The sequence below is a fragment of the Scylla paramamosain genome, chromosome 38 (genome assembly GCF_035594125.1).
Source record: "Scylla paramamosain isolate STU-SP2022 chromosome 38, ASM3559412v1, whole genome shotgun sequence".
In the NCBI taxonomy this organism is placed as follows: Eukaryota; Metazoa; Arthropoda; class Malacostraca; order Decapoda; family Portunidae; genus Scylla; species Scylla paramamosain.
The window spans coordinates 15176235-15183734 of record NC_087188.1 but is presented as its reverse complement, the minus strand read 5'-3'; the positions used below and the strand labels follow the sequence as shown (position 1 = coordinate 15183734).

General features: G+C 47.8%; 1 long non-coding RNA gene across 8 annotated transcripts in view; it reads right to left on the bottom strand.

Annotated features, from left to right (window-relative positions):
* Positions 1-7500, bottom strand: part of LOC135091877 (uncharacterized) — a 231607-nt gene that overhangs the window by 136733 nt on the left and 87374 nt on the right. For all 8 annotated transcript variants that reach the window (XR_010262669.1, XR_010262671.1, XR_010262670.1 and 5 more), the window contains exon 2: positions 11-124. This is a non-coding gene — a long non-coding RNA (uncharacterized LOC135091877). The remainder of the gene's footprint in view (positions 1-10; positions 125-7500) is intronic.

Below are 7500 nucleotides of genomic sequence, written 5' to 3'. Positions count from 1 at the left end.
CAACACTCACCAGCTACTCGTCTTGCCCTTGGTTCGTATCCCTGCACAGGTGGGGAGGAGACACACAGACACACAGACACGTACACCTGTTACCTGTGCAGTGGTCACAGGTGAGTTCACGTACCTGTGGAAAATAGAGCACAGTGGTTAATATTTGTAGTGAAAGTTGTATGTTGTTTTTTTCCTTGCTAGCTCTTCTCTTTTCTCTCTCTTTCCCTTTTTTTTTTAAATTTTTTATTCTTACTTTTTTTTTTCATGGCAAGTTGATGAGTTAAAGTCTAGAAAAGAAAGCTACGGAAAAAAAAAAACGAGATAAAATAATCGTCTAATTTATTCTCTCTTTAATTTCTGTGTTGCTTTTTCCTTATCATTTTTTTTTCTTTTTGCATGACAAGTTGATCAGTTCAGGTCTGCAAAACGAACGTACCAAACATAAAAAAAAAAAAACTCAATTAATCGTCCTATTTCTTCTCATATCTTTATAAAGTTCAAAGGTTCACGATACAGAGAGAACCATTGTGTTTATGTTTATGCTCCTTGAATTATTCACGCTCCTTACTCGTCTTTGTCTAGTTAAGGATACACACAAACTCTCTTCCTCGTCTTCCTCGTCTTTCTCTCTTAGTCATCACATCTTTTCACTTTCCTCAATACCGGATTAAAACACAAATATATCAGGACAAAAAACACACTCTGAATACACTGACTTCTGACACCAGCGTTTGCCACGGCTGAAATAAGGAGCTGAGATCAGTATCCTTTCACTTCCTCAATGCAGGACTCGCAAGGAATCTAACGCTATAAACACACTCTGAATGCATTGAATTAAGAGGCTAACGATTGCTAGGTTGACATAGAGAGTTTGCGTTGTTACAAGAGACTTTTCCTCAATTCCCATTAAGAGAGAAAGTAAGAAAAATTTTTAGGAAAGCATAGAAAAAATAAACTTATCTCCAAGATGATGATGATGTTGATAATGATGAGGAGGAGGAAGAGAATGTTAAGAATTTGAAAAGATTTGAAGCTTTATTCAATGTGGAATTTTTTTTTTCAGTTTTCCTTTAAGAGAAAGTAAGAAAAATGACAAGGAAAGGATATAAAAAATAAGCTTATGAATAAATGCAGGAGAAGATGTCATGATTTTTCAGTTAGTGAAGAGATTAAAAGCTTATTTTGATCTTGAGTTTGCATCCTTATATTTAGTCTTTCGTGTCTTTTTTTAAATTTTACGTGTTTTTTTTTCTTATAGGTTTAGTGGCAGTGATGATGAAAGTGGTCGTGATCTGTGAGTTTATGAAAAGTTTAAAAGCTTAATTTAACATCAAACTTTCATTTTATATTTAGTCATTCAAGTCTTAAATCTTACGTCACTTGATTTTTTTCCCTTTTTTTTTGATTTCTTGATAAGTGGCAGTGGTGATGAGGGGTGGTGATGCACGACTGGTGTTCCTAGATACTGGTGATGACAGATACACAAGTGGTAATGATGATAGCAGCAGCGGCAGCGGTGGTGGTGGTGGTGGTGGTGGTGATGATGTGAGTCGAGTCCGCCGCAGATGGTGATGATAATGGTGGTGATAGTGGTGGTGACGGACACGGTTGTTGTGGTGGTGATGGTGTGTGGAGAACTTGTTGCTTATTCTGGTGATAGTGGTGATGATTATGGTGGTGGTGATGGAGGTACTGATGGTGGTGATAGCGATGGTGGTGACGGACAAGCTGGAGGTGGTGGTGATGGTGGTGGTGATAATGGTGGTGATGGCGGCAAGTCACCACCACCACCCCTGCCCCCCCGGAAAAGGTGGCAGGCCGTTACTCTTCGTCAGCGTGGCAGGAGAGAGAGAGAGAGAGAGAGAGAGAGAGAGAGAGAGAGAGAGAGAGAGAGAGAGAGAGAGAGAGAGAGAGAGAGAGAGAGAGAGAGAGAGAGAGAGAGAGAGAGAGACGCAATACAATCTTTCATTCTCTAACCCTCAAAATCACCTCTCCCTTTACCCAATCTCACTCTCACTCTCCCGACTCACCACAACATTAAATAAAAATAAAATTAAGACCTTCCTTTGACACTTCTCTCTTTCTTCCCTCTCCCTCTCGCTCTCTCTCTTCCTCTCCCTCTCTCCCCCAAGCAGGTGTTGAGTGAGGGAGAAAGATTCACCCAAACAGGCAAGGAGAAATGACCTCAATGTGACTCTATGTTAAGGGTGATAATCTTTTAAACAGAAGCCAAAAAGGAAATGATTCGTTCCTTTTCGATTTGTTTTGATTCAGGACTCATAGGCGTGATAGGAGGAGGAGGAGGAGGAGGAGGAGGAGGAGGAGGAGGAGGAGGAGGAGGAGGAGGAGGAGGAGGAGGGTGTGTAATTTGGGAGCGATTTTTCTCAATTTTTGTGATATGCCTTCCTTTGTCTGTCAGTTTGTGTGTATCCTTCTCTCTCTCTCTCTCTCTCTCTCTCTCTCTCTCTCTCTCTCTCTCTGAAAATATTAGAAATGGGAAGTTAATTTACTATGCATTAGAGAGAGAGAGAGAGAGAGAGAGAGAGAGAGAGAGAGAGAGAGAGAGAGAGAGAGAGAGAGAGAGAGAGAGAGAGAGAGAGAGAGAGAGAGGGTTTCCTCAGGTGTATTGCTGCATATCAGATGTTGTTTTTCTCTCCAAGGGTGAAGGGGGGAAAGAGAAGGGGAGAGGGAGGAACCAAACATCCCTCCCTCTCTCCCTACCCTTCCTTTCCTCCCTCCTTCCCTCCCTCATTTTTCACCACCTCTTGACTTGAGCCGGTGTGATGGATGACGTGTGTGTGTGTGTGTGTGTGTGTGTGTGTGTGTGTGTGTGTGTGTGTGTGTGTGTGTGTGTGTGTGTGTGTGTGTGTGTGTGTGTGTGTGTGTGCGCGCGCGCCAAGACACACATGCAGACAATGAAGAAAGAAAGCAAACATGTCGATAAAATAAAAATAATAAAAAAAAACTCACTCCACCTACATTATTTCATCCACAAATCAACTCGAGTGGATCTGAAGTGGATGAGTGAAGAAACGAGTGGATAGGTGGATGGGTGGCATGACTACATAACTGTGGATTTGTACCTTGTGATTGATGGATGGATGGTAAGTGGATAAGTGGATGAGCAGATGAGTAAACAGAGGTATATGTCAGGTGGATGAGTAGAATAAGTGGATGCTGGTGTGGATGAATGACACTATGTGGATAAGTGGAAGTAAAAGTGGAGAATTATTGCATGTGGCTGAGGAAGTGGAGTAGAGTGGATGGATGCACAATATCTCGAACCAGAGGAGTGTGGATGAGAAGTGGATGGAAACATTTGATATTAGGAAGCAAACTGGATGAAGAAAAGTGAGTAAGTGGATTTGAGTGGTTGTAAGTGGATGAATACAGAATATCTGAGACGAGGGAGTAAAATGAATGAGCAAAAAAGAGTGGAGATACAATTTCTGAGAACTGTGGATGAATGATACAATGAGAAGCGAGACGTGGGCGGGTGTGGGCGTGGTGACAGCAGCTGGGAGGGGTACAGTGGGCGCAGTGGATGGAGTGGGTGGGAGGCGGCAGCTGTGTGGAGTGTGTGGAGGCCTTGAGCTAAGTGGTGACATTCTGTAATCAGCTAATCGTCACCACTGCCAGATGGTGGCGCTCGTGTTGTGACGGTGTGGCACTGACTGGTGATGTGTGTGACGCGGTGCTGCTTGGTGCCTCACGCAGAGCTGCAGGAGGAGGAGGAGGAGGAGGAGGAGGAGGAGGAGGAGGAGGAGGAGGGCTTGCGTCAAATCTATTTTCTGAGTCTTACAAAGCTACTGTTTTGGTTTTCTTATTTATGATTCTCAAGTTTTCTCTTTGACTCTCTCTCTCTCTCTCTCTCTTTTATTATCTATGATTTTCTAGTTTTCTCTTGACATCAAGTTTTAAAAATACGAAGTCTCTTATTTTCTAACCCTCTCCCTCTCACTCTCTCTTCCAATCTTCTCAAATTTCTTGGTGTTTTCCTCTTTATTTCCCCGGAAAGCGAGTAACAAAGTACAAAAGGAGAGGGAAAAATTCTAAACATTTCAAGGCAGAACTATTTGAAGGCCATAACGAAAGTATTTATTTCCCATATATTTCCTTACGGGGTCCATTTCCCGTCACTTCCTTTCTTTCCCCTTCCCTCCCTTCTCTCCCTCACCATAACTCCCTTCACCACCTCCCATTTCTGAAACCCCATCATCATACCCGTATCCTCTATTCCCCTTCTTTATCACGTATACCCTTCACCCTTATCAACACCCTATCATCACCATTACGCTGTATCCTCCATTCCCACAGCATTCCCCCATCACCCCTCCCCTCCACCACAGCCTATTCACATGTATATAGGGGTGTGTGTGGCGGTATTGTGTGGCTCTGGTGTGGCGTCGTGTGGTGGCGTGGCAGGGCGTGTGTGGTGCCCGCGGCCTCTGACCAACGCCCTGACAATGGCGCGCCGCAGGGCAAAGGGGGAAGGGGAAGGGAGGGGGATGGGAAAGATTGATTATAATGCTGAATTGGAGTCAAATTTCACATAAGCGGTTGGTTTTGAGAGAGAGAGAGAGAGAGAGAGAGAGAGAGAGAGAGAGAGAGAGAGAGAGAGAGAGAGAGTTTAGGAGGAAAGGTCTGAAAGAAAGTTATAGGATACTGGCTAGTGACCGTTCTCTCTCTCTCTCTCTCTCTCTCTCTCTCTCTCTCTCTCTCTCTCTCTCTCTCTCTCTCTCTCTCTCCATCATCTCACCCTTCCTCCATCACCCTGTCACCTCCCTCACACTCCCTTCCCTCCGTGACGCGTCGCTACCACAACTGCCATTATTTTTCACCCTCGCAGCCGCCTCCGCCACTTTCCGACCCCCTCACGTCTCTCCCGTGCCCCGTCCCACCCCCTCTGCTTCCCCCGCCGCCACCTCCAGCCTGTCACCATCAGTTAGCCTGGACAGTCGCGCCCCATGGAGCACCTCACACGTTCTCCACTTCCTTGTCCACAAATTCTCTTCAGCAGACTCTTGCTCTATCCGTGGCGGGGACAAATAGCTCGTAGGATTAATTCCCTTTACACTTTGGGGAGTTTCAGGAGTTTACACCCTACCAGTTCCTCTCTTTCTCTCCCTTTCTCTCCCCCGTCCGCTTTCTCAGTTTTCTCTTCCAGTTCTTCTGTTTCGGATTCGTTTTCTATGTTGATGTCTCTCGTTTTCTTTCTTATATATTTTTTTCTTCTTTTTCTATCGCGCGTCTTCCTGATAAGCCATGACCCAAGGAGGCTTTTGTTAGTGGCCAGTATCGACCTGTCCTCCACCTCCTCCACCGTCTCCACCTCTCCTCCCACTCCTGCAGTAGCCTTGTGTCTCCCTCCCTCCTCCCTCCCTCTCTTTACCTCCCTCCCTTTCTCTCCACAAACCTTCACACTGCGTTCTTTCCTCTAAGCCCTCTGTCTTTCTCTACTGCGTGTTTCTTTCTCCTTCTTTCTCTCCGACTCCTCCCTCAGCGTCTCCTCAGCCCCCCGCCACGCCCGCACGCCCGCCGCCCGTTCCGTCTCCCCCGCCGTAACGGGCCTGTAGATACACGAAGATAATCACCTCCTGAAGTGTGCATACCGCGGGGAATTATTTATGGGCAGCGTCCGACTCGGTAAATAAAATGACGAAAGAGGGCCACAAATCGCGCCGGTGTGAGCGTGCGTGTGACAGCCCCCCGCGGCGGCCGGCCTGGCGTGGGGAGGGCGCGCGTAATTCAAACTCCAACCACCGCCGCGCCACAGACCCGCTTTCACTCCGCGCCCCACAAGTCTTCGCTCAGCGGTGGCGGGGCGGAACGCTCGGCTCGCAGCGGCTGGCAGCGGACGGCGGGCGGGAAGCGCAGTGGGAAGGCGAGTGAAGCGTGGCGGGAAAGAGAGGATAATAAATTGGTTGCTTTTGGACACTGGCCAATTGTCGCACACCTTGCCTCCATTCATCTTGGCCCGTCAAGTCTGCCAATCAAGGCTGATTTATACCTGCTGCTAATGCCGCCACCTACTCGTCCCGCCCGCCTTGGCAGGACTTAAAGTTCGCGACAGGGCTTCCTTGCCGCCCTGGCCTCCTCCCTGTGCAGGAAAAGCAACTGCCAGCGGGGCCTGAGGGCGCGGGGCTGCCTGCGAGGGGCGTGAGTGAGGCGTGGGGGCGGCAGAGACTGGCAGGGCGCCGCACCACCTCCGCGGCCAACGTGGCTGCTCGTTCCGGATTGTTTTGAAGGTTTCAACTCGACTACAAGACGGATGGCGCACTTGTTGGGCTCATTTTTCGCCAGTCGATTACCGCGGGGGGTGGCTGTGTGTGTGTGTGTGTGTGTGTGTGTGTGTGTGTGTGTGTGTGTGTGTGTGTGTGTGTGTGTGTGTGTGTGTGGAGGGCGGCGGGAAGAGGAAGGGAGGGCGGCAGGGGAGAGAGAGAGGCTTAAAAGGGACGACATGTTGAAAGCGTCACGGGTGGGTAAACACACGCGGCATTAACCTCGCTCAGTAACGGAACATCATTATCAGAATTGATGACCTTTAGACTAATGGCTTACGTGCTCGGTTTACCAGCGATGAAAAGAGGAGGGAGAGGGATGGCGGCGGCGGCGGAGGAGGAGGAGGAGGAAGCGGGAGGAAAGTGAGAAGAGGAGGAGGAGGAGGAGGAGGGCAACAGGCGTGGAGGACTGCGAGTGACAGCCGTAGAAGGAAGTGACAGCTGCCGCGACACAAGACATCTGGCGGGAGTAAAATGTGTCAGTGGAGGTCAAAGCAGCAACAGCAACTGGAGGAGGAGGAGGAGGAGGAGGAGGAGGAGGACGAGGAGGAGGAGGAGGGGGGAGAGAAAGAGGACAAGGCATGGAAAAGAACAAAAGGAATGGTATGAGAAAGATGGATAAAGGAAAGAAGAGGAGAAGGGACGAAAGAGACTGAAGAGAACAGAATGAATAATATGAGGAGAAAGGTGAATAAAAGATAGAATGGAAGAGAAACAAAAATCAGGAAGAGGGAAAGAGAAAACAGAACAAGGAAGAGATAGAGAACCAGAAAAATAGCACATGAAAAGAACCGAAGAAATAAAAGAAAATGAAAACGAATACGAGAAGAAGGAGGAGGAGGAGGAGGACGAAGAAACACAAACCAGGAAACGGAGGAAAAGAAACAGAACAAGGAAGAGGGAGAAAACCAAAAAAAAGTAACAGAGGAATGATAAAAGGAAAGGAAGACGAATAAGACAAGGATGAGGACCCACAGGAGGAGGAGGAGGAGGAGGAGGAGGAGGAGGAGGAGGAGGAGGAGGAAGGGAAGAGGGCGGAGCAGGAGTGACAGAGAGGGAACATGATAACTGACAGGCCCAAAGACAAGCAATAACACGACAATACCGTTAAGATTTGCCTAACCTCGAACTGTCGCTCACACTCAAGTAACAGAGAGTCAAGTGCAATCTCCTTCAAGTGCCACTCAACTCTCAGTGCCAGGCGGTTCTCTAGCCTCTCCCCTCCCCA